This window comes from Harpia harpyja, chromosome 9 (assembly GCF_026419915.1).
Source record: "Harpia harpyja isolate bHarHar1 chromosome 9, bHarHar1 primary haplotype, whole genome shotgun sequence".
In the NCBI taxonomy this organism is placed as follows: domain Eukaryota; kingdom Metazoa; phylum Chordata; class Aves; order Accipitriformes; family Accipitridae; genus Harpia; species Harpia harpyja.
In genome coordinates, this window is record NC_068948.1 from 31,143,156 (window position 1) to 31,170,309 (window position 27,154).

The 27,154-nt window shown below is 48.7% G+C and overlaps 1 long non-coding RNA gene across 2 annotated transcripts; it reads left to right on the plus strand.

The window, feature by feature from the left end:
* Nucleotides 1–14,529: 14,529 nt before the first annotated feature.
* On the plus strand, nucleotides 14,530–26,559 carry LOC128146181 (uncharacterized). 2 transcript variants are annotated; one of them, XR_008236701.1, is made up of 3 exons: nucleotides 14,530–14,675; nucleotides 23,450–23,526; nucleotides 24,986–26,559. It is a non-coding gene; the product is annotated as an uncharacterized LOC128146181 (long non-coding RNA). The 2 variants fall into 2 exon arrangements; XR_008236702.1 differs by lacking the exon at nucleotides 14,530–14,675 and adding an exon at nucleotides 21,690–21,791.
* Nucleotides 26,560–27,154: the final 595 nt, after the last annotated feature.

The following is a 27,154-nucleotide window of genomic DNA, read 5'->3' on the forward strand; positions in this document are numbered from 1 at the left end:
GAGATTGACTTTTAAATTGAAAGTGTTACTGGTTGTGCTGCAGTTCATACTTCCATGCTGTGCATTTACTCCCTAGGCTCTAACATTAAGACATCTTATGTACAAGCTGGGAGGATTCAATTAGAGTTTCTGTTATTAATCAATCAATTAAGCCACAATCTTTGGTATATACATTTTCACTCTTAAAGAGGTGAGATGCTGGCATTACAAACTTTAGGGACGGCATTACAAACTTTAGGGACAGCATTTCATTTGGACACACAAGCAGGTGTCTGTTGCAGAGCTCCTGGTCCCGGTGAGATGCTAGGGCCATTCTGAGCTTGTGAGGCACTGCGCTGTGCAGGGAGAAGAGCAGAGCCCCAGCCCCGGAGCGGGGCGGGGGGCGGGCAGCTGAGACCTGGCTCACAGCTACAGCACTCAGGCTTAGCACCGGGAAATGCCAATTTATAGCTGGCACCAAGTCCTTCAAGAAACATTCAGCCGCACTTGCTTTGTTGCCAGGCTGAAGGTGCCCTACCTGGACAACTGCACAAGAACGGGAGCAGAGAGGCAGCTGGGCTATTCAGTTGTTTTCTCACTGCTGCTCTGACAGAGGGCTTCATGCTTGTGCTGGAGGAGAGCCTGAAACCTTCCTTGCCTGGAAAAATCTGTGTGTGAGTTGAGAGATTCAGAAGAGAAAGGCATGAGAAGTGTTGCTAAAGAAGTGCTTGGGATATTCACAAATTAAACCATCCTAAAGCTGTCTGCAGCCTTCAGTCGGGCTGTGGCCGGTCTGGAGTAAGAAACGGAGTCGTCGCTCTGCCCTGACCAACAGCTCCAGATCCTTGCTGCCCATGAGGCTGTGCACATGTGTAGCAACAAACCTCTAACGAAAGCAGACAGGGAGTGCACCCCTCAAATGAATTGTCTGGACACCCTGGTGTCCCACTTGTTTTGTTCCTTAAAAAAACTTTAAAGTGGCAGTATGGTTTTTTTTTCCACATCTCTCAGGATTTCTGGGACACTTTCTCATCAATCCAGAGGAAGTGGCATTGCCCAGGACAGCAGAAGGCTCCTGCTGTGCTGGGTGCTCCTGCCCTCACAAACACACCGGCTGGTCAGTTCACACTGTCCTTTAAATTCCTGCAGTGCTCTGAGTCCTAGTAAGTAACTGACTCACAACTAACTACCCATCCTGCTGCTGTCTCTTCTGTCAGCCCTTCTCTCCAGCTTCTCCCTCCTGCTTTCAGTCCCCTTGCTGCCTGTTCTCTGGTCTGGATTAGGAGGAGACGGATGGAATGTTACAAACCCCGTGCTCATTAATGTTCTTCCAAATCTCTGGCATTTTCCTGCTGTGAACAGGGGTCGAAGGCAGCACTTCCAGGTACCGCACCTGGACAAAGCGAGAGGTTGCAAAGAACTCGCCCTTAATTTTTTTAGCGTATTTCGCAGGCTGCAGCCTCATCAGGGTGAGACGCACACGTGCGCGAGACCAGTGTGAGTCAGAACGTCACTTGTGCGCTGGTATTTCTTCATTAGTGACGCCTGCCCAGCACTTGCTGGACAAGCCCGTGTTCACGGACGAGCCTTTTGTGTTGCGTGCATTCCCAGAGCCTGCGAGTGACAGCCAGGACACAGCCTCTGTGCAGAGGGGCCAGTCCCTTTGCCAGCCCCTTTGGACACTTCACTGTCCCCCCCCGCAGCCACCGCCCAGCGGGTCAGGAAAACCTTCCTCCATCACCCGCGTTTTGGTGGCACGTGGGTGTGCAGGAGGGGTGGCCAGAGCCAGTGCCACAGGAGCGCGGAATGCTGTTGGGAAGGACCCCCGTGAGTCTCCCCAGGGAGGCAGTGGGCTCAGCGCGGCGCGGCGAAGGGAGGAGAGCTGGCAGTGGCATTTGAAGCGGGAATGATTACCTGCGTCCTAGTGCCTGGAATATTTAATCTGACCTGTAACCAGAACTTCAGGGGAAGGGTTTAGAGAAAATGAGCTCTGTGGTTTTGAGCTGAAGTTTGAACAGTTGAAGAGAAGTAAATGTGTGAGTGCTGTCTGTAGGCAAGGAAAAAAAAAAGAAAAGAGAGGATTAAATGGCAATGTTACCTTTACTCTTGTCAAATACCTAAGTAGAAACATTGGTTAATGCCCTTAAAAAAGGCCCATTACCACAGGGCAGAGAGTCAAAGAGCCTGGCTGCCCTAATACTCAGTTATCTCGTTCCTGGATAATGGAATGACCCCTCGCCTGCCCGAGCTGTACTACGATATAATAGCATGAGCCGTGTGAATAAAGAGGTTATTTTTGGAATCCAATTGAAACAGTGCCGGAGCTGGTGTGACAGGGGAAGGATTGAGCAAGATGCAATGTTCTAAGGGAAGGGGAAAAAATTGAATTTTGGGGAAGGTGGCACTGGCAGTGAACTGTGCAAAAAAAGCCACTGCGGCGCTGCAGGAGCACAGTGCCGCGGGCAGACGGCACAGTCCCGGGAAGCGGCAGCGGGCGGTGGGCCGGGCTGGGGGAAAGCTGGTGCTGGAGACTGAACCAGCCCATCCAGCACAGACCTGGGGAGGGGGGGCTGAGTCCCCAGAGGGACAGGGGGAGCACCCAGGGCAGCAGCAGCCAGAATTGCCCCATCGGCCAGGCGATGGGTGGCTCTGGCAGCCCCAGGCTGGAGCAGTCACCAACACCAGCTGAGAGCCGGTGGGCCATTGCAAAGACCCTCGTCAGAGCCGGTGCCTGGCTCTGGACCCGCCGGCAGCTGCAGCTCCCCAGCCTGCAGCCTGCACACGCTGCACCTCTTTTCATTGCCACTTAAGCACATGTATAAAGGTAAAACACAATATAATGCTAATTCTGGTGCACAGTATCCAATACAGAGGACTGCAATTCATCAAACAGTGAGAGACAAGAAGCACAACAGATTCGGCATAAACATAGAGATGAAAATGAATATTAATTTACAAAGCAGCACAAAGACAATGGGATCCAAGAAGATTGATATCACAAACTCCCCTTATTCAATCAGATTAGGGTCCCATCTTCCCCAAACACCAATTGCTAATCTAGATTTGAAAGACAAATCCTCCTGCAGAAGGGCTTTGCCTTTATCTTGTCTGTCTGATGCCTCTACTTAAGATGTTACTACAATTTTGGGGGGAGTTGGGGAGGAGGAAACCTTCCCATGTGGCATTTAACCGTTTTGTTGCTGAAGTGCCATTGGGAAAGTGGTAGGGCTCCATGAAGCATGGGCTGCCCTGTGCTGCCCATGGTTTGGCTTGCTGCTCAGGGCCAGCCAGGCAGCGCTGCTGCCACCTCCCCACCGCCAGCCTGGCCTCCTGCCTGCCACTTTGCTCTGCAGTCTGCAGCAGAAAATGCAAAATCCCTGAGAGCTCGACAACTCCAGGGAAACCTGTATGGCAGCAGACACCAGCCTACCTGGTCTGTCTCTCAAAGAAGGGAAGCAGAGGCGTGCGGAGGGGGCTACACCTCTCGTCTCGTAGCTCAGGCACTCTATAATTGATGCTGAATGAGAGGAAATGAAACCAGGAATCCCTTCTAAAGACAAGTTAAAACAACGTGTAATTTAGTTGGGGAACAGACAGCCAAAAGCCAGTTGAACTGTTTTTCACTAATCCCTCTTTGGGACATGCAGAGATTTGCAGGGGGATCTGCCTCCTTCCAGCAAAGCGGCAGTGCCCTGAGGCATTTGCTGACGGTAAGTGACTGGTTCCAGGTTTCACACCTCCTAACAGTGCCTGTACCTGTCGATGATCCCATTGACCTCACTCAGGCAGCTACATGGATCAACAGTTTTTTCTCCCCTTATTGCTTCTTACAACCACTTCTACAGTCTTGTCCTGAGAAAACCTGTAAGCTGTCCAGGGCTTTGTTTGTGTTTGAGGACCTCAGGCTCTGCAGCAGTGTAAGCTGGTGGTTATTAGCACGGCTGCTGGTATCAGTACTGTCACCCTGCCATGGAGGGGCTGTTCGACACAACGGCTGGCAATCTTGCTCAAGTAACAACTAATTTTCTTGTGTCACTGTTTCTCCTGCTCCTTGTTAATCATGGAGAAACATCCCTTAACTCCGACCATGCGCAGGCAGAGCAGGCAACGTGTCCCTCAGTGGGAGCAAGGCCAGGTCGGCTTGTATCCCCCACCAAAACACAAGCTCTGGGGCGGAGCATAGGTGGCAATGCAGGTGGCTTTTGATTCCAGCGGCTGGCAGAGGGAAGCCATCGGGAAGTGGGATTTCCACATGCATGTGCAATGTGCAAGTGAAATCAGAGCTGTGGTTGAGGGTCCTGAGACCCGTCCCGGGAAGGGCAGCCCAGCCCCAGTGCTGCTCCTTTCCTGGGGTGCCATCCCCAGTGTGTCCCATGGGCACCCAGCTCGTCTGCTCTGCCTCGGCTAACCTGCCCGGTGGGGAGAGGAGCACAACTTGAAAGGAGACTCTAATTACCAGTGGGGTTTGGATGCAGTTTGTGTTTTACTACTTAAAAGCAATTTAATCGAAAAAGCAAAATTGCCCTAATTTGTATTAAGATACATTATTAAAAACACTTTATGGCTAAACTCACAAGCCAAGACTCTGATCTTGGCAAGTGCAAAGCAGAAGCCGGCCTGGCTTTGCACGCTGCTGAGACCTCCCAGACTCTGGACCATGTAAGTGCCTTCTGCTTTCCTCAGACACCTGAAAATACAGGTTGGTGCTACAAAATTTCCAGGTTGCAAATGGTACGTGATAAAAAAGTGAAATTTTTAAGATGCTAATTTACCTGTGCTGTCTAGTAATTACGTATTTTATTTGTGTAGCACGTGCAGTACAATAAATGTTACAGATTCAAAGCAATGTTATTTCTACTTTATATGTCAAGTGTTTCTGACATATACATGCATTTCAAGTAGAATTAATTTTTTTTTTATTTGATGCAAATGGTTCTGTATTCCACCGTGGTTGAATAAACTGTGTATTCTCTCCCTGTCAATGATCTCCTTGGAAATAGATGTCAGCCAATCAGTCTGTTAAAAAAAAAAAGCCACAACACACCCAACAAAAACCCAGCAACCAAACAAACCAGCCTCTCCAATTTACTGCAGATCCGCTTCATATAGAGACAAAGAAATAAAGGCTGCTGTGTCGCTGTGGTCAGCTCACGTAAACAATTATCTGGGGCCGGTGCAGGAAAATTTGCACTGAAGCCTGAAGAGGCTGGCTGAGGAGGGGCAGCCCCCAGATCCCCTCTGCAGAGGATCAGCTCCAAACAATGTCATGGGGAAAGGCTTTTCCCAGGCCAGGGTACGCCGTAGGTCTGGCCCAACCCCTTCTCATCTCTTGGATTTTCTCCTGTGTGAGGTTTCAGCTTCACAGAGAAAAGAAAAATAACTTTTTGCCCAAAACCTTGAGATTACCAAAATGAAAACAGATGTTATCTGTGGCAATGGAGACAACAGAAAAAAATATGAACGTGATTTCACTGAAAACTTAATTTTGGGGGTAAAAAAAAAAGTATCTAACAGCACCCCTTCCCTCCAGATGCAGAACCATATACAATAAGCAATCAGCCTGTGTATGTGGCCTCTGGTAGGTTTTAATGGAAATGTATTTCCAGCACTCTGAAAATGCAGCGTCAGTGGTGCCGAGTCTCTGGCCGGCCGGGATGCACCGGGGAGGGGACAGGCAGGAGCCCCCCACACAGCTGGGACCCGGCAAACCTGCCCAGGAGCGGCAGCTGGACCTGGGAGCAGGCAGGCGCTGGACGGGGCAGGAGGTTTTCGGCACCTGCAACCCAGCGCACAAAGGGCTCCTGTATCGGCCGTGGAAACAGCAGAGCTGGATTTCCCACACTCGCCACTGAAAATATCCGCTGCTTTCCACACTCATCTGGGAGTGTTCTGGGATTCAATTAAAATGCACAGCTTATTTTACCATGAAAACGCTCAGAAAGGGCACGGGAAAAAAAATTAATACCCAAATGATCTGATTTCACGAAGGTTTAAATAGCTTGCTCACCGTGGTTCCCCTTTGAAGCTGATCAGAATCATGTCCTTTGCTATTAAGGTGATTTTTATCAGGTTTTGCTGCACTCTCCTTTTAAAGTGCTCATTTGAGCTGGAGCAGGGAAGGCGCGCTCACACGACATGCTTTGCTTTCTATTGTTGTTCTTATTTTACTACACAGGGGAGAAGTAATCTTTTTTTCCTCCCCTTGGCCTAGAGCTATTGTACATATGCAAATGTGGCAATGGCAGCCAGCTATTTATAGCTCGAGTTCCTGCTACACTTATCACAACCACTGCAGACTTTTAAAAGCAGAACCCACACACACAGTATTTTTTCCCCAGGATATAAATTTCCCATCCCAATGCAGCCTGGCCCGTCGCATGCAACATTGATTGTCTGTTATATTACATTTATTAAGGAGTGATAACTTGTAATAATTGGATGTTAAATTAAAGAACTCTTTCCTAGTTATTGCCGTCTCAATTATAATTGTCATTTGCTGGCAGTTATGATGATATATGAGGGTTGTATTTTACTCAGCCGACCATGACCCGGTGAGTAATATTCCCTCAGCTATAGGGGCACTGATGCGCTCGCTGGCTCTTAATGCAGTAGCTCAGTAGCTGATTGGAATATTAAGTTTCTGCGAGAGTAGGAGACGCAGAAATCCACATGGATATACATTACCGCACAGCTGAGAGGCCCCTCCGGCTATTTCTTTTTCTCCTCACTGGTACATGTCCAACTCGTTTCAGCTTTGTTTTATGGTTATAGGAATCAGGTTTATATGGTGAGTTATAAAGTAATAAAACATGGGGAAAGGGTGTTTGTGGTTTCATTTAAGAATAACCAGTTATAATTAACCTTTGTACCAAAATGTCAATATACGTAAGGGCATTCAAACAGCAGTGATAGTAGTCACTTCGCATCTGGCCATCAAAAGGAGATTTCTGGCTGTTTGTGGTTTTAGTATCGGTGGTAGAAATGAAGCAGCGCTGCGCTTGAGCAGCCGGTGGGGACAGGGAGCCCGAGCGGGGACGGCAGCAGCACCCAGCACCCATCCCTGAACTGCCTTCGCTCATCCCCGCCACGGGGAGAGCTTCGCCCCTGAAGGCAACAGCCTCCTGCTGCTTTGCCCCGAAAACCCCTGAAGGTGAAGGATTTATCAGCCCTTTCCAGGGCTTTCTCCTGCCGAGGCAGCTGCCTGAGAGGAACCAGGGAGGAGGGACGTGGTGGTCTGGCCGTGGGCAGCGCGTAGGGCCGAAGACATGCCTTTTGGTTAGAATTAGGTTTGTGAAATTCTAACCCAGAGGGAAAGTCCTGAGCAGCCACAGGGGCACAGTGCAGCGCACAAGTGGCAGGAGCTGGTCCCCTCGCAGCTGGCAGATCAGTTCCCTCTTCTAAGAATTAATTGTCCTTCTTATGGCTGTAGGATATTTGTACTGCAAAGCGATGCATTGCCCTTAATCACAACAACAGCAGCAACACTTTATATGAGCAGGAAGAGATTTGAACAGTCATTAGGCATCTGAAATTGTGGTGCATATTAATGGGCAAATAACATGTCTGAGCAAGGAAAAAATGTCTCTCTTGTAAATTACATTTTAAAAAGTTGATTCAAACTAAGCGTTGTGCCATAAATCTGTTAATTTTGGCAAGAGTCTGGAATGAGCAGGGGCGACTCAAGACTTTCTTCAAACAGCTTTTCAAAAACTGCCCACCCACTGCCGGGAGAGATGGGAGCGGGGGGGGGGTGGTGAAAGCATCCCTTCAGCACTGCTCAGCTGCCCCTTCCTCCCCACGCTGTGCTTTGGGTGCTGGCCCCTGCTTTGTAAAAGGGCTGAAGAACATCACAGACATCTGACACAGAAAAACCAGGGGGAAAACCTTTGTTTTCAAATGAAACAACTTCAGCAAACTGTGGCTGGGAGTCATCTAAATCCCGTGTTGCCTGCCGCAGTGAATCCCCCTTCACAAAGGGGTGCTGGGACACCAGACGGGCGCGTTGTGACAAAGGTACGCGACTGCCTTCCCTGCCTTTTCCAGAACTGGTTTAATGGTTGATAACTGGAGAGATGAAAAAATTGCCTGGAAGCAGAAAAGCAGCCCCCAAATCTACAAAATATGCAACTTCTGCTACAAACTTGCAAATAGGCCCATATGTGATCGGTAAATGATCTAAGATCCATTTATTTGCATGCATTCATTTGGGGCTGGATCACCGCCAAACGCCGAGCTGTGAAGCATGCCACGGCTCCTCCCCAGGGAGACGCGGCTCCACAAAGGACCGGCAGGGAGCAGGAGCCCCCCGCCTTCCCCATGGAGAGCCCCCCGCCTTCCCGACGGAGAGCCCTCCGTCTTCCCAAGGGGCTGGGGCTTCACTGCCTGGAGCCCCCCAGCACTCCTGGAGCAGAAAGGGAAGGGGCTGGCAGGGACTTTAGCTCATTGCCCATTGCTCTGGCCAGGCTGAAACCAGAGCTCTCCTAAACATCTCTCCCTTTGTTTGACTGTTTATAAACAATCTCCTTGTTTATAAAACTCTCCTTGTTTTGGAAGATGTGTTGTTTCTCTGAATGCTCCGGGCAGGTCACACCGAAAGCCTTTTTATCCTATTTAAACTCTTTCTATTTGGTGGGTTTAAATTGTCTGAGAGGTGGAGGGGTAGCACGTGTGTGCGCGTGTGCCCATGTCTGTGTGAGATGATTTCCTAAACCCATGCAAGGCTCTTGGTAACAAGGAACAAGTTCATAATAAAACCAACAGCCGAAGGTGGTCTTTCTGTGTCTCACTGATGAACTACATACCTACACGGTTGTAGTTTGCTGCCCTGTACCAGAGCAGCCACGTGTGTTCATAGGCAAGACATGGAAATTGTAAGAAACCGCAAAAAGAAAGTCTCATACCTGAGCTGATCTCTATTCAAATCAAAATTGCAAACGCGAGGATGTGCGGGGAGGGAAGAGGGGAAGGGGAGAGCCCGCACAGGTTTTCCAACCCAGCAGACACCCGCTGCTCTCCAGACAGGGCTCTTCCAAGAGCTGAATGTTAGAGTGTACTTGGTGCCTAGCTATGGGATATGCTTCTTTTATTACAATACACTAATAGGTTAACTTATTTACAATGATTATGTTCCTATTTATGCTGGGTGGAAGCGACTGCTTTTGTTAACCATTTATTACCTAGGGAGCTATTTTCAATGTGTTCCACATGATTATTTTCCAACACTGCAATTTGGTACTTGCTCAGTGGCTGGAAGGATTGTTTCTTACAGAGGTGACCTCCCTGCAGTTAGACTGTGTGTCAGTGTTTGAGGAATATACTTGAGTTGATGGGTAGGTTGTGTGCATCTCCTGACCTCGATCGTTTTCACACTGTGAGAACTGCTGGGAAGTGGTTTGACACAAAGTGTTTATAATCTCCATCAGAAGGAAGTAAAATTATAATGGGGCCATCTTAGCAAAAAGGAGACAGCCTCCAGCCTCCCTGCTACAGTGGCCTTAAGCTCTTCTATGATTTGAGCATTATAATTAGTAAAGAAACAAGTTGTAATTAAATTAGGAGCTGGAAAGGCAGGAGTACAGCTACCACGGAGTGCGATTACGGGAGCTACTGTCTGGCAAAAAGGAGCAGTCGGAGGCAGCACAGCCGGGACCATGATGAAGACTTTGCTATTTCCTTGCTCCTCCTGCACCACGCAGAAATCAGGCACTGGAAACCAGTCAGGGTTTTCAATAGGAATGGACTTTTGCTATGACAACAGTCTCCTGCTCCCAGGGCATCTGATTTTTGTAGTCCCCACCGGCACATGGGAGCAGGGGCTGGCACTGGCGGTGCGAAAGAGGCTGGTCCACCCCTCCAGCACTTGGTGCTGCAGGGTCCCATCACAGGCACTGCACCTGCAGTCGGTGCTGAGGGCTGTGACTGCCCTTGTTTTGAGCCAAGAGTGGGCTTTTTTGGGAAGGACCTGCTGCTTGGGGGAAGTGGGGCACCCAGGGGTGCAGGCACTTTTACCAATGCGCAGGCTCCTGAAAAGTGTCCTTGATGTTCACGTCTGTTTAGACCCCCACTGCTGGCCACTCATTTTCCCACAAGTCAGGGATTGTTGGCAGCTCCTTTGCCAGGCAGTGAACCCAAGGCAGGGCACTGCTGCCCCACGGCACAGGATGCTCCGGCACAGCCCAGCGCTCCGGCTCTGCCTCTGGGCAGCGGCAGCAGCCTCTGTATGACTATGAGTTTCTCCCAAGGCAGTGCACTCCCTTCCAGATGTGCCACAGATGCCCATATACTCCCAGGTAAAAGCCTCGGTGGAAGAGCTGGGGTGAGACAGTCGGAAACCAGGGTTGGCAAACTCACCCCATTTCACAGTCGCACTAAGGACTGCTCCTTCGTGGGACCGGGCTTGGCGTAACTAGGCTTCCCTTGCCATTGAGGGGCTGATGTGTGCATGCACTCGACTCCTTCCTCCGTGAGGGCATGCTGAGCTATTACTAATTCACACAAGGCTTCTCCTGAGCTGCAGTCGAGCCCCAACACGCTGGCACAGCCCAGCCCTTTGCAGGAGCTGGCGGAGTGGAAGTGACCCGCGGAGGGGCAGGTCTGAGCCCCCTCCCTGGGGGGGACCGGGAGAAGGGTGGGTGGCAGCACCGGGGGTGCTGCAGGCTCTGGCTCAGTGATTCAGCCGAGACGCTCTGGCCGTGCAGATTTATTTCCTGGCTTTTAGCCAGCCTAGGAATGAAAATACTCTAGAGGGTGAAAGGCTCATAGTCAAGAGCTCTTCACCTCTTCCCTGAAAGGACCTCTCATCCTCATTCATTCAGGGGTTTATTACCACTCCACTGCCTGAGAATAACTGTTTGCAAAGATAGAGCTTGGAAAAAATAAGCTACCCAGGTGCCGGAGTGCTTAGACCTGTCAGTTCTGGATTCAAAGCAGATTCAGTTTGGGTCTCTTCTTCCTTCTTTTAGCCCCATTGATGGGCATTTTAATTCAGAGGACCAGGTGGTGGCTTTAGCTGACGGTTGGCCATCAAGAGCATCTTTATTAGCTCCTGGTTTTGGGGTGCTAAACACAGCAGGTTGTGAGCAATGCCCTTTTTTCTTTTGCTGGGAATTAGCACTCAAAAGTAGCTAGAAAAATGGGACCAGATGTGTCCTGCCCACCGCTGCTCGAGGCAGGAGCCCTGAGCGAGCCAGGCACGTTGCTCTACAGGAGTTTCTCTCCTCCAGCACAGCTGGACAAGCCCTGGCTAAACCTAAAGCTTTCTGAGCCGAAGACGAGGGATGCGAGCACAGGCTGGACTCACGTGGCACCAAGGCGGGCGCTGGCACAGGGACGGCTGCTGCTCTCGCCAGTGTGCAGCAAAGCTCTGGCCAGTTGGCACCCCGAGGGGCTGGGGAACGCAGTGAGGAGCCTGCGGGAGGGATTGCCGCGTCCCCTGCGGGTGCTGGCATCACTGGGGTGGCTCTGGGGAGAGGTTTCCCTTGAGCAGAGAGCAGGGCGAGCAGCACACCTTGGGGCTTTGCCTGGCTGTGCCCAAGGCAGCGGGTGACATTGCCCTCCCGTGGCCGGGTCCTCGGTGCTGCTTGTCTGGGCCCAAGTTGCTGCTTGGGAAGCCCTGCTGAAACCCATCAGGGAGCGTCTCCTGGCCCGGGTGATGGACCCGCCTCAGCTCTCCCTGCTTTCCAAGAGCACCCGCAGATTTCTGCCTCTGCATCATCTTTGCAGGTGCTGAGGCTTCCTCCCACTGCTGCCTCCCCTTGAATCCTTACTCTTTGCTTTCTTAAAGCTGGACCCTGGCAAGGTCTTATTATTTTGCATTGCAAGGCTACAGCACAATACTGTTCTGTTGCATTTATTTGCACTTATTCTGGTATTTTTACCCAGCTCTGGAAAGCACAGGGACAGGCCGTGATGGTTGGCAGAAAACTGCTCTGTGACAAGACAGGGTTTGCTGCTTTGAGCTGGCTTGCACTTTTCATGCGGCGTATCTTTAACCTCCACAAATTATGAGGCTGAGGAAGCAAAAGACAATGATGCAGACAAGGCTGGGAGGTCTCCTGGGGAGCCGACAGTGCAGTTCCCAGCCTTAGTGCTATAAGTGGAGAGGAATCATCAGCACCTGCGTGTGGGGCCGCACCGGAGCGGGCAATGCCCAGGGCATCCCTGTGGCACTGCCATGGTACAATGCCCAGTGCCGGTGGTGGGGACACCGACAGCGCTGCTGCTGATGGAAGAGCAGGAGAGCCATGGGAAGGCTGTGCGGGAAGCCCGGCGTGGGAGCGAAGCTGGTGTTGGAGTAACGGCTCTCCTCCCAGAGCGGGAGCTGCGTCTGCCACCCAGGCAGAGGCTCCCGTACTGACAAACAGCTTTGCCATCCCAGCGCAGCCAGCCTGCACTGCACCGAAACAGGCAGATAGAAAGTAAACAGTGTCTGAAACCTATTCTCATTAGGCTAATTTACGAATAAATTACCATATTCAATGGCCTTATTTTTACTGCTCGTTAACAGGCCCATGATAGGATGATAATTATGGGATTTTAAGTGGCTAATGGCAGCTGGGGCGTCAAAAGCAGTTTTTACGAATCTGTTTATGGCAGGGAAGGTGACAGGAGGGTGGGACACTGAGATGTTGGAATCGCATGTCGGGGAAAAAAAAGCTTTAATTGTTGAGTATTTATTAGAGAGGAGGGAAGACTGTAATTTAAAAATGAAACTCTGAAAAACAAAAAGGAAATTAATTAGTCTCCTAGCGCTCTGGTGGCTAGCGCTTAAGGAGGACCTCGCTGGTTTGCATGTGGCCTTCGAGGGTCCCGAGGGCCACCGCTCGGTGCAACCATCCCTGTGCTGCTGGGCGCCATCCTCCCCCCCCACGCTGAGGAGCCGGCGCAGGACCAGCGCGGTGATGCTGCGAGGACGAAAAGGGCTTCGGTGCAGCAGCGGCACCTGGGTCAGGGGGGCAGGAGGCTATGATGCAAGGGGAAGAGGCATGCTGCCCTGCTGCACCCATGCCAGCCACACTGTGTAGCTGCCGCAGCAGCCAGCACAGTGCTCACCGCCGGCTAGTGGGTGCATTCTGGCTGCAACGTGCCATGGCTGGGGATGGACGGCCCCTCTGCCAGCAAGAGCTGCGCATCTCCCTCCAGTCATCTCCTGCCGTCCCCCTTTCCTGATGATAGCCAGTATTTTTTCTACATGTTTAGCCTGGCTGCTCATCATCTCCCATCTCCACCGATTCATCTTGTTCTTTCAGTTTAGTATGCAGTGCTCGGAAAACAAACACGTACCAGACTGACAGTGGGAATAAATATCGTGGAGATGTTGATTAGCATTTGATCCCAGCTGGGCCTCTGGAAGCTGTAGCACTGGAATGCCTTGGCAGTTTTTTAATGCTGAATAATTTGATTAGATCAGTGGCTGAGCCTGCTGCTCGTGGTGAGATAAACCCTCCCAACACTGCTGCTCCCCCCGTGCTGTGCTCGCACTGCTCCCTTCCTGGCTTGCTTGCTTTCTTTTATGGGGCCTTAAATACGTCGTTTAATCAACTCTACAATTTCAATTTAGCACAGTTGTTGACTCGCATGGATGATAAGGTTCTGAAGACCCCACAGATTGCTGGCTGGTTTAACAGTGCCATTTTCCACGGCCTCCTGGCTTTTGCTGCCAAGCTGCAGCCAAGCCCAGCCCCAGTCCAGACTGCGAGCGACTGCCGAAGGATCTGTTTGCTTAGCCAAAGCTGTCAATCAGCCATGCAGATATTTCCAGTCTATCCACTGTAGTAATTACCAACAGGGACACGTCCCCTCTGCACGATGACATGATAGCAACCAATGGTTCATTTTCAAAAACACAGTAATAACAATTTTTTTTGTTCTTTTGAGACACAGAAAGCATGAGGACACAGGGAGGCAAAACTGCAATTACCTAAGACCTCAGCGATCCTAATTAAACATGGGTTTCTGAAATTTTCTTCTCCCTCCCTTAAGAAAAAAGAGTGGGGCACACTCCTGCACTATCTAAACCACTTTTACTTTTAATCTAATTTAAATAACACTGAAGGCTTTCCTTTCCAACAGAAGAATAATCAGTTCAGCAAGTGGCTAGCAAGAGTGCAGTAAACAGCCCTGACTCTTTTACTGCAGGTTTTTTCCAAAATACTCTGCTGATGGCTATTTTCACAGCGTATTTCAAATATCATCTTACTGGCAGAATATCATTTAAAAACAACCAAGCTTTACCTGCATCACTAAGACTCTGCAGTTACATTTCTCCCCCTACATCAAAAAAGGGAAAACCATGAATTACAAACCCAGCATTTTCTATCTGAAAAGAATTACTTTATCTGAAAAAGCAAAACTGTGTATTTTCAGCCACTGACCTAATCCAAGATAAATAAACAGGCAGAGACTTCTTGTGTTTACTTACACTTATTAACATTCAGCAGAGGGTGTGAGGGTGATACTATCTGACAACCACCATTTCAGACTTTCCCCCTTTGGTTTAGTTGCTTGCAATTCTCACGCACAATAAACAAACCAGCTCCCACTGGGGTTGCAGCCAGCCTGCCTCCGCGCACACATCTGGAGCGGCTTTCTGCACCTGCAGGACAGCTCTGCTGTGATCTGGGAGACACCCAGGGAGGTTTGCTCCGTCAGCGGAGGAGAAGGGCACAGCGTACAAACGCACAGACACCTTTGCAAAGGTAAGTAGCTTTCCTCTGCTCAGGAGGAAGGGGTTTCACACAATGTCACATGATCAGAACAAGGGGGGGGTTAGCCTTATTCTTTTTAAAAACTGAACAAAAGTCAGGAAAACACAAAGTAAGGAGTGAGCCTTATTCTGCGGCTCTAAAAACCCAACCCCTCTCAAAGCGAGAAGTGCTGATTGAATTTAAAGAGGACAGTGTGCCTGACCTCTCAGACGCAGATGTTCCTATGCGAAGGTGTTTTCCCTCGGGCCTTTGCCCAGGACAGGGTCAGGGTGATGAGCCTGCCCGGCTGCACACCCTGGGGTGCCTGTGACCTCCGGAGCCGCCCCAGCACCAGCAGCACTGTCGGCGGGGAGCTTGGGGGTATGTGTGCTCCCTCCCCGCTCCAATAACAGAGGCAGCCAACACCAGAAGGTGGCACAGCAGGTTGTGGAACTGGACCTGCTCAAGTCCCCGCAGGCATCCACAGGTCGGATCCAACACACCCTCTGACTGACAAGAAGCCACTGTTGCACCACATATATGGCAGTGTAAAGTCCGGTCTAAACTGGGGGCAGTCCGGTCTAAACTGCCATCACTGAAGCTTATGAAACCAGGTCTTATGGCTGGTTTCCCATTAACACACAGAGAATGAGCATGAGACTTCCAAAAACCTGACCGCCTCTGGCCAGCTTTCCGTGCAGAGACAACACTGCCCTGTGACAGCATCCCTGGGGCGGCTTGACGGCTCACACTCGCAGGGGATGTTGTCAGACCAAGGATATTTCTTTCAAAAAGTTGAGAAGAGGAACCCATTTATGGAAATAGTCCCTAAAGTGGGATGGACAGCAGGGTGCAGGAAAGGGCTGCCTTTACCTTTGAGAGAGGGGACAGCCTGGAGGAGCATGGCACTGGGTGCCTTTGGGTATGTGCTTGCATTTGAGCGCAACAGGTACAATCCAGACCCCATTGAAACAAATGGGCATGTAGCCACAGGCTTCAAGGAGGCCAAGACAAGTCACATCAAACAAGAACGTCTGATTTATGTTGAACATTAGATATGTCTCCAACTGGTAAAAGAACATGTTAAGAGCATAAAAATAGCTATAGTGGCTCGTCTCTGGGAGAAAGCAATGGCAAACACCCACTGAAGAGCATAAGAACAGAGCAAGTGAACAATGATACTTCATCAGATACTCTATTAACCTCCAGTAATTTATGGCTCAAGATCTTTCAGAGCCAGAAATAATGTCTGTGCATGGATATATGATGGATTTTTCTGCCATTAATTTGTCCAGTAACTTTTTGAACCCATGTAAATTTTAGCTTTCACAATATCGGTGAAAGATATTTCCTGTTTAACTACGCATGGGAGACCGGCCCTCCTTACTGCTTGGCTCCAACGAACTGCCGATCCCCCTTCACACCCCTTGTTCTTGTATGGTAAGAAGCAACCAGCAGCAAATCCTTGTTCACTGTCCCAGTTTTACAGGTTTCTGCTGTACCCCTCCTCAGACATCTCTCTTCCAGGCTGAAAAGCCTTAACCCAGGAAATCCTGCCTTTATCCTTGCTCATCCCTGGGGCCCTGCTCTGGACCTTTCTTATTTCTATCACTGTTTTTGTGTCACGGGGTAGAGACAGAATAATGCAGGATTTAGGGTAGGGGCTATACAGATGTCTACAGCAGCATGGTGCTCTTTCTTTGGTCCCTTGTTTTCCCCTAATAATTCCCAGTATTTGGTTTGTTTTTAGGCCACTGCTGGATGTTGAGCTAGTGTTTCCATAGAGTTATTTATTGCAGGCCTCAGTTTTTACTCCTGAGTGCTGGCCATCAGTATAGTTTCCTCCATGCACATAAAGATGAGATTTCCAGTTCTACATCGCCCATGGAGTTCAAGATCTTACATTTATCTACCTTGAATGTCACCCGCCTCTGCCCAGCCCCTCACTCCAGCGAGATATCTCTGCAACTTTTGCAACTGTCCCTGCCTTTAGAAAGACAGATCAGGGTGTGTTATCAACAAACTTTGCCATCTCACCCCTTTTCTGGATCATTTACTGTCCCCTCTTGCAGCACTGGCTCCAGCACGGATCCCATGAATCTCCCCTCTGAAAGCCAGGAATTTATTTTGATTCCTTGATGCTGTCTTTTAGCCATGCCGCATGGAGCCACTGCCTCCAGCTGGACCGGTTTCCTTCTTAAGGACTTTGCTGAAGACCTTGCCAAATGCCTCCCCATCACGCACTTGTCAGCTTCTCCTAAAGAAACCCAAAGGGCTTGTCTTGCCAAGCATGCCCTCCTCCAATGCCATACTGGCTTTATCCCCGTTTGTCCCAGTTCTCCAGCTGGTAGATAGTCTTAGGTGTTGTGATCATGTCTACCAGGTTGCCTGATGTGGACACTGGGGCCACGGACAACAGCTCTTCCCTGTCACTCTTCAGAAAAACTTGTCGCATTAATCGCCTTCTAGACCTTCGGTACCAAGAGGATTTAAAATGAGAGAATATATAATATCAATATTAGATTACTTATATCACATTAGAGCTCTTGGGTAAATACTACCCGTTCATAGTTCTTCATAGCTGCTCAGGTGATTTAGTTGCCTTAAAACTCCTTACATCAACACTTCACTTTGAGACAGGTACAACTACAAACATATCACTGATCCAATGTCCAGTTGGAACGAGGTCAAGACATATGGAAACTGGTGGACAGAGTATGTTATGGGCACCACCAACTGCAAAATACCATGGACATGGGTACAGGAGTCAAGACCTCGATGTCAAAAAAGTGACACCTCAAGCAAAGGAATGCCTGATGGAGCAGCCAGGCACGCACGGCACGGAACCCCTGGCCACAGCAGCCCCGCGGTGCTGCAGCCCAGTGCCTGGCAGGCTGAGGGTCCCTCAGGAGCCCACAGATGGGAGCGGTGGGTTGGTGTTCGGGTCCAACGGCAGAGCTGGCGCGAAGTGCAGGTTTGTGCAAGCAACTGGATCTTTTGTGTTTGCCTCTCTGATTATCGTATACCTTTTGCAAAAGGTGCTTTGTATGAAATTAAGAACAGGATTTGTTTCTTCAAACTTTTGCAATTTTAACATCTGCTTGTTTTGGTAAATTTGACAGGGACTCTCTTTTGTCTATTTTATTTTATTTTATTTTATTTTTTTACAGAAATTCTATGAAAAGTGTTTTAAAAAGTGCTAACTGACAAGCCTACACAGGCTGCCTCCACTCAGGGAGCACTCTGCACAGTTGTTAACTTGTTAGACAGGAGCTAGATTACAATCATAAATAAATGATTTGCTGTCTCCTTACATTCAGACATGTAGCTTTTAAAGTGTAGCTGTCATCCCTGAATCAGATTTAGTCAAATGCTGTGTAACTGCAAAATTATCCTATCCTTACCTTTTTTTATTCTCCATATAATGGACAGTTAAATTGGATTTTCAAATTTGAAGTGCATATGTTTTTCAAATCCCCACAGGGTTGCCATTTTTTCATTTCTAAAGCAACTCACTAATGTTTATCATTACCACACAGAAATATTACAATTCTTAAGGGGCACCTTATAAAATCAGTACAGGAGAAATATGCTTTATTGTCTCAAAATGAAACCAATTTCTCAGCTGATTTGCAATTTATTTACATGTTAGCATTTGATTTTCTGCTGATTTATAGCCCCACGTGCCTGTGTCTTAGCTGCTTTCTAAATAAACACAATCAGGTTGGGAAAGCTAATACCAAATTACGGAGCTTTGTTCTAGCTTTACTCTATTAATAAGTTAAATCTTTTACCAATAGTGCCTAGTCTCTGTTAGCACTGAGTGCAAGGAGAAGTCATGCATGGTATTTTATAAGGCTCGAGTTCTGGTATGCTATAAATAATCAGTAGGTGTGGAGAATCTAAGGGGAAAATAGAGATCTCAGAAAAAGCACAAGCAAAAAAAATGTGATATCACAATTATTCTTTGTTTCTAAGCTATAAACTTCAAGATTCAGCCACACCTCATGAAAACTCTGGTGCTGTGGACATTTTATTTTACACAGCCATTTGAGACCTTCCTTCCACTGCAGCTTTGCAGGAAACACACTGTACACATGAAATCCCACTTTCAGCATCTTCTCACTGCATGCATGCAGCTGTACAGGTAATGGATGGCCAGTGCTGATGATTGTTTTGGAATAAGTTTTTTAATGGCAGGTAAATTATTCATTGGCATGTAAAATAATACTCTCAGCCTTAACTAACGTGGTAGTAAAAATAACCTCTGGCAAAGATCTCATACTTTCAAGGTTCAGTTCATTAATAAACAATATGAAAGCGAGTCGGCACAATGCATTCTGGAAGTCCGAGCAACTTGATGGGCAATTTGGAGGGAGGGGGGCTGAGAACTCAAATATGCATTAGTCCTGGGGAAGCACACCTTTTCCACTATGTAAGGTGCATGTGCAAATTCTATGGATAATTAATGCAACAGTTACTTCAGCAGCATCAAAAGACCCACTGTTTAATTCAACATCCTATGAGTGTAGTGTGACAGCAGAGAGGAGCATTATTCCTGGCACTGAGTGACAGAGGGCATCAAGCATTCTTCTGAAATGCTCTTGCATCTCCCTCAAATGGCACATCAGGTGTGTCTGAGCTGCATTAATTACAGGAGGTGTTGCCAGCCCACGACACGCACGCTCCCATCGAGCCTCAGCTGCTTGGGATGCCAGTAGACAGAGGGCATGCTCTACAAAAAAACCCAGGAGCAACCATCGCTTGTGCGAGCTGCTGCGGTCACCAGCACTAGGACATCTCGTAGGAGCTGGGGAGGGATCTGGCTGCTGCAGGCACCCGCAGAGAGGTCAGAGGAGCAGTCCTTCAAAAGCCGGACACTAGTACCAGCCTGGGCTCAGCTCTGCTGAAGCAGGGTCACCTGAGCAGCCCTTCTGGTCCCCTTGTCCTGCCAGGACCATGCGCTCCCCAGGGTTTCCAGCCTGTTGACATACTGGCTGTGTCTCAGGCACTGGATCACAAGTGTAAAAATGCCAGAGCATGTCATGGCTCAGTGTCTTTGGCGAAGTCACAGTGGCTTTAGCAGGGTTATGAACCAGCTGCTTCAGTGCTGCCATCAGAGGAGTCAGTGCCCAGATGCCCGCTCACGCGCTGGAGCCTGCCCAGACTCTGTCCAGGAGCACGCACTGCCTTCGTGCAACATTCAAAGGGTGTGCTGGATCTGCCAGCAAACTCCAGATCCGGCATCTTGGTAATTAGAATCCACAGTGGCAAGAAGGGACCTAGCAAAGGGTTAGCTGGTGAAGGAGGAGCCGGGTTTGTGACCTTGCCTCCATCCCTTCCCCAGCCTGCACTGCCTGGATGCTCTCCCCAGGCAGCAAACCCAGCTGTGGCAGCCGCAGGAAGGCAGCAGCGAGGCCATTTCGTGCCTGTGCACATTACTGACTGCTTAATGGTGGTTTTTTGTTTTTTCCTGTTGACATTGATCATAATTGTTAGCCCATCGATTGACACACAGACTCCTTGACAGAATAACAAGGAATCCTCCGTGCCAAATTATTCACTCTCCGCTGGCTAAATCGTACATCCTCCTGCAGTCAAACCACTGCTGCTTCCAGTGGGTGGAAAACAAAGGTCCTGTAATTCCGAGTGGGTATGCAAAGAGCTGGGCAAGGAGTGGCAGAACATCAGGTTCCCGGTGCTCCCCGCTGCCTGTCAGTAACAGGTATGTGACAGCAATAATGATACCGTCAGCAGAGCCGGCCCTGCCGTCTGCGCAGCAGGGAAATATGGGAGGAAAAATGAACTGCATTGAATGGAAAGGGCTGAGCAACCAAAACCAACCTAGAGCAGGGCAGAAATCTCTTTTACCCTTAGAATTTGGATTTTGGAGCTCAGGGTCTGTCCTGCAGCGATGAATTAAAAATAACACGTCTGATTTTGGGCTGGTTTCAAGTTAGCATGGCTCCTTTGAGGTCAGGGAGACAGATCAGCATAACACCTCTTGCCTTGGTAGACAAGTGCTGATTTGCAATGGGTCGTGGTCCTGTTCAGGGCCAAGCTCCGTGCCGGCGGTGAGCAGCTTTCTTAACCCTGTCTTAGGAGCTTGGAAGGTATCACCTGGGGCTGAACATACACTAGAGAAGCATCAGAGAAAGTACACTCCTCCTCCCCCAGGAAAGTTTGCTTTGCTGAAAATCACAGCTCTTCCCAGTTATTTCTTATGAATATTCATCTGTGCTGGGGATCTCATTCAGCAAGGGAGACTGAAGAACCTGTGGGTGCTTATGCAAAAATACAGGCACTTGACACCAAAGATGCTTGTTTAGTTGATGTGAAATCTCTCCAGTTTTCTTCTCCCAGTACACACACAGGCTTTGTGGAATGAAATATATTATCCAGCGAATCATTCATCAAAGACCTAGAATGACGCACAGTGCATGTGATAGAAAAAGAAAATGGCCACCTAGGCAATGGTTTAAGGACATCCAAGACAGACATTTGATGAGCAAAAAACTTCCCATGAATTTGTGCTGGAATAATGGTTAAATGGGGGACTATCTATACCATCTTGTGTCAATCAGAGTCATCTGTGCAAATCTGTGGCATGATCTCAAAGGGAACTCTGGCATGTCAGAGTCTGGGCTGGGCACAGATTAGTCAGGAGCTAGAAAGAGCTTATAAAAACCTGACATGAAAACGCTTTGCTTCGCATGCATTTTTATAGCATGAGACTATATACAGAGAGCTGTTATCCCACTGGCTGCTAGGCAGAAGCAGGGAAAAACAATGAAATATGTTTTGGGAAAAAGAGGGGACTTCAAAGGAGACATTCTCCCAGTGCGGGAAGAGGGTTGCTGAAGAACCTCTCCTGGCTTTTGGGGAGCTGGACAGGCGCCATTTGCAGATGCTTCTGATAACGCCTTTCCAGCCTTTCCTTGTTTTCTTTCCCTTCGTTTTGACTTAGCGCCATTTTCAGAGCTGGCTCCCCTGTCCCTCCTGCAGGACCCTGGACCCCACACCCCTCCGCCCTGCTCCCTGCAGAACTCTGCTGCTGCCTGCGGTTTCTCCAAAAATTTCCTTTTAAGAAATCAGGGCAGAGAACAAGGGAAGTGGGTCCTCAATGATGTAAGTGTTACAGATCTCTGAAATAAGCTGGGCTCATTAATAGGTTTTCTAAACATTGCAGTCGCTGTCAATGATCTCCGTGGTAGTTTTCTGTGTGAGAGGGTTGAAATCTGCTGGCGAATCTTGACACTTTCAGATCCGTGGTGGGCCACATGCTTGAAGACCTGCTCACTTCCCCGTTCTGATCAGCTCTGCAGCTTTGCCGTGATGTGGCAGATTGTTTGGAGGGATCCATGTCAGGATATTTTAGGGAAGTCACTGCTAACGTTGCTGTGAATACAATCTCTCTGTGCATTGCACAAATCCCTTCCCTGGTTGGAATTAGCATGGCAGTGCTGGAGCTTTCTGAGGGCTGCTGCAGGCAAAGATGGAGTGCCTGTTGCAGAGGCAAATGGACCCGCTCAGGTCTGCGGAGAAAGAGACTTTCTGTGCAGCAGCATCTTCGCTGTTGTCCTAACGAAAGCCCAACCAAGGCACCTGCAAGGGCCAAGGCATTGGAAGACTCAGAGGAGAGCACGGCGCAGGCTGCCACCAGCACAACGCACAGGCGCTGCTCACAGTGATCCTCTGCTGTTGCGGTCCAGGCTGTGAAACCCGGTGGGACCCAGATCCCGCAGGCTGCACGGGGCACGGGCGCCCATTCCCCCGGCATTGCTAACCCGCGGGCAGAGCCCTGCTCGCAGCAGGGCAGCTGCACCCTGTGGGCGTCAGCGCCCGGCTCCAGTCTCTGCTTCTCCGTGAGAAGCTTTGGGGGCTCTTTAATAGATTACAGCAGAACGACTCTGTTCTCATCAATCCACAAACTGCTTAATTAGTTAATAATTTACTCCAGATAAACTTGATTTCAGCTCTCTAGTTTGTAGTTTCAGCTGCCTCCCCGATATATCCAGCCTCTCAGGAGAGCTGAGGAAGTGATGGGGTTGTGCTGGGGGAATAGCACAGGGCACACAGGCCCTGGCTAGCAGGATTCCTCCACTCCTATGCTTTGTTTTGGAGCTGCAGACTTGTTCAGCAGAGCCAATTTCAGTGAACTTGTTTTTTTCTAAAATACATTCACTTCAGTTGTGTTTTGTAGGAAGGGAGGGGAAAAAAAACCCTAAATATTTTCCTTGGGAAAGGCCCCCATGTTAGAGCCACATCCCTTTCATGCTGTTGCACATGGGCTGATATTTAAGGCAGGGACTTATTGTACAACCCAGTGCCTGTGGGACTAAAAAAAAAAAAAAAAAAAAAAAATAGTCTCCATGGAAATGGAGGCCATATCTTTTGAAAACTGTATCAGAGCTCTCTATCCTCTCCCCTTTATCATTGTATTTTAACCTACCAGCTGCATATTTAAGAGCAGAGCTTGCAAGATGATCTTACCCTTTTTTATTATTTTCCCTCATGTGTTAAGGGAGGGAATACTGACAGGGACAAGTGACAGCTCGCTAATTATTCCCTTACTGCCACTGCTGTTCTTGTTTTGGACGTGTTGCTCATTTTCCTCTGCTCTTCGCACTGAATAATGCATGGGTCCCTATCAGTATTCATGCAGTACCTTCGGGAACTGCCAGCCTAACTAGCTGATAACTGATTCAGTTTGTAACCGGTGCCTTTGGGAGTTGCAAGGAAAAGTAGCCAAGAACAAATTTAACACTTCTTTCTCATTGCCTTAGAACATCAAGGAGAGGTACAGGAGGACTGCGCATGAAATACATTTGTTGCCTGAAGCTGTTGGAGGTACATAACTAAAGTAAGTGCATTTAACCCAGCACAGTGCAGTCTGTGAGGTCAGTGGGCAATCCAGATGGGAGCACCTGCGAGGGAGAGGGCGAGGAATCAGCTATTGCAAAGCAGTTGTTTTCAGCAGATGCCCTCTCTAGGTTTTGCAGGGAGGTGCCAAGAAAAGCCACCCCAGAGCCATCTGTACTTTGAAGTCAGAAATAGTGCAAGCCTCGTGCACACGCTGGAGTGTGCTCCGAGTTATCAGTTGCTATCGGCATGGTATGAACACATCAGAACAGCAACCCCGCAGGGCTGGAGCCAGCCGGGAGCAGGCCAGGGCACAGCCTCTCCCACACCCCAGAAAGCGCAGGCTGCCGATGCCAGGGCACAGGGCTGACCCTGAGCAACACCTGTGAAACAGAGCCTGGTCCCTTACAGCAAGGTCTGTACTGCTCCAAAGCAAGCTTCAAGAGCACCCTCTCATCCCAGGGAGAACACAAAGCGAGTGAGCATGGGTAAAAGCAATTTCCTCTCTTCCTCCATTAAATATGATTGCGAGCTGGAAGAAAGGGAAAGTGAAGTTTGGCATTTTCGTATGTGCCACATTTGTTAACGGTGAATAGTTATTCTGCATACTACGTGAAATACACATTCCCTTGCTCCACAATTGGGGAAGACTGGACTCGCTCTACTGAGAGCTGCTCCATGGGAAACAGGCTGTTCCCTCCACAGAAAGGATGAAAAACTGCACCGAGCAGTTGGCTGAATAATGTTACTCGAGCTTTTCATCTGACATGTGTCAGATGGTGTGACCTTAACCACCCTTAATGGCATGACCTTAACCACCATATTCACAGTTTCGTTCCTCTCCAAGCATATATATATATATATTTAAACTAGTGCAATGGAGGAAGATATGCATTGGGTTTTGGGTTGCGTCAAAGTTGTCAGATGTGTCTTTTGAAGGAGCTGAAAGCAGATGGGGAGATGACCTCGTAAGTGTCCATCAGGCCTCATGTGATGGACAGAGGTTCAAGCAGGAAAACTTAAAAGGTCTTTCTTGGAGTTCGCACTAGGAATTATTTCACTAGTTCAAACAAAATGAACTTTGTTGAGAAAGTTTAGAAGTTCCTCTTCCAAGTAAAGATAATCAGCTGAACGCTAGACAGTAAGTGAAGTTTGTTCACAAGGGACAATATTCTTGAAATGCAGCCAGACTTAAGAGCAACTTCATCAAGATCGAACTGAAAAGTCACGGCTGGTCTGTGTGCAAACTGGACTTGGCTGTGCATGTTCCCCACCATCAGTCGAGTGCCGGCAGCTGCAAGTGCTGCGTTCAACAGAAACCCCTTTGGACACAGGAGTGAGAGCAGGGGTGTCATGGGGAGAATGGGCTAGAGGGACATGGTGACCCAGCTTAGGAAGCTCTTGACTCGGAGAAAGCTGCTGTGTGTTTAATTGATTCATCTCCACCGTTCCCATTTCAGGCTTTTCTGCACTTTCTTGCAAGGATGTACCACTCTCTTGCTCCCAGTACCATGAGGGAGACCAGCTGGCCACATCATAAAATCCTGTGTGACCTGCCCCATCAGCCCTTCCAGAAACATGCAAACAAGGTATTCACTGACAGTCAACAATGGGGGGGGGGGGGGGGAAATCAACCTCTCCTGGGTTCTGCAAAAGTTGACAGCAGTTTGTATTTAGAGTCTGCTAAAACCCAAGGCTAATTGGACAAAATCAGTGACATCTTTTAAAAGGTAGGAAGACAGTTGAATAATGCTGATCTCTTTATCCTGCTGTCTATAATTACAGCAAAAAATAGGATGTCAATGCAAAAATGAACTACAGAATTGAAAATCCCTTGGTAATGACTGCACTCGTATTCCTTGCCCCCAGTCTGCTGGAGAAGTTTGGCTTCAGCTGCAACATGCACATTGTTAACTTGGCAGTGTCACTCGTGCGCCTGTTTCAGTGAACAATTTTCCCCAACCATAGTAAGCCTTGGAAAGACATTCACCAGTGTCTGTGGTGCCTCTGGGGAGCCCCTTGGAAGACAAGGAAAAAAGCCTCAAGATACTGTATGTCAGTCTATCTCTTACTATAATTATCTTTATTGATTGGGGAATCATTTACATTTCCATATCTCCGAGTTTCCTGTTAGTGCTACTGTTTAGATGTGTTCATGGATCAGATTTCAAGAGATTTCATCCCAGGGAAAAAAAAGCCTTGTTATGTATGAACTATATGCAAATCTCAAAAGAGAGGCAATGGGCTTTATGGCAAGAAATAACACCAGGAATCATAGCGTTAGTAGAAGCGGCCATGTCAGCAAAGCCATTTTTCACAGCATCCCCAACACACAGTAATGCACTGCACAGATTTCCTCTATTTAGTGGAGCCCAGTATCTACTCAAAATAAAGAACAGAAATGCATGAGGACACAAAGCCACCAAACCAGAAATTCTTCTTTCCTGTAGGTTTGCAATGTGTCCTGAGGGGATAGCTCTTCTTGTAGACAGGTATACAGAAATATCTGCTTAACTCAGGTTTGGAAGGTTGAGGATGGCTCCTCAGAGCATGCTCTCCCCTAAATACTTGCTTCCTTCTGCTGGCAGAAATCCTGCTTATTTTCTTTCTGGTTACCCCCTGTTGTGTAGCTCCGCATGTCTTCTGCTGCTTGTTGGTAGCAGAACTTAACCAGCTGAGATGCCCCTTCACCCTAATGCCCCAGTGCCATGCAGGATGCCTTCAGCCTTGGGTCATCTTTCAAGGAAAGCGGTGTTTGCCCATCTGTTGGTGGACACTGACTGGGTGTGGGGAAGAAAAAGACTGCAGTGGCAAAAATACCTGTTCAAAAGGCGTGCAATGACACTGCCTACAGTGAGATTTCAGGTGCAGCATTGGCAGTAATTAGCTGGTAACTGTTATCCCTGCAGGAATTAAAATGGCAGACTTGCACTGCTTCTCACCAGTGCCCTGCTGGTGGATGGGAGAGAGGCAAAGAGCAGGAGAGGATCTTCTGCACCCTCCTGCATTATGCAGGCCCTCAGTCACAGCACATCAGGGGTCAGATGTGGAGAAGTGCACTGCAGACAAGAATGCTGCTTCCCTGCATTGACCAGGAACTTCCCGGTTACCAGGGCTCAGAGCAGTCCATGCCCCGACTCAGCGGTCAGGGTTGCAGATCCCTCTGAAAACAGCCACTTGCGTTCTTCTAGCCAGCCCCTTAGACACAGCCTGCTCAGTCTCACCCAGATTGGACACAGAATCTGTGCTCCAAAATAGATGTTTTTCACATTAAAGAGCTGCACAAACATTTTATTTCCCATTTGTGGCCCTTTTGCAAACGGCAGAGAATCCACTCTTTCCTCCAAAAGATTTGTGTCCGAGGGAGCTCCCAGGCTGACATAAAGCTGCCCATACTTTCAAGAGGCCTCTCTAGTAAGCTCTTATTTCTTGGATTCCTTCCCAAAATGAGGCAGTATCGCTTATGGAAAGCGGCAAACGGGAGTGATATGAAGCACTGAGAAAGCCTTCCTGTTTCAGCAGAGGCACAAGTGTCATGTCTCTACAGAAATATCAATTATATTTTCTGTACAGTTAATGAGATAGCAGTTGGCAAACATTAGCAGGTAAACAGTCAAACACCGCCTAGC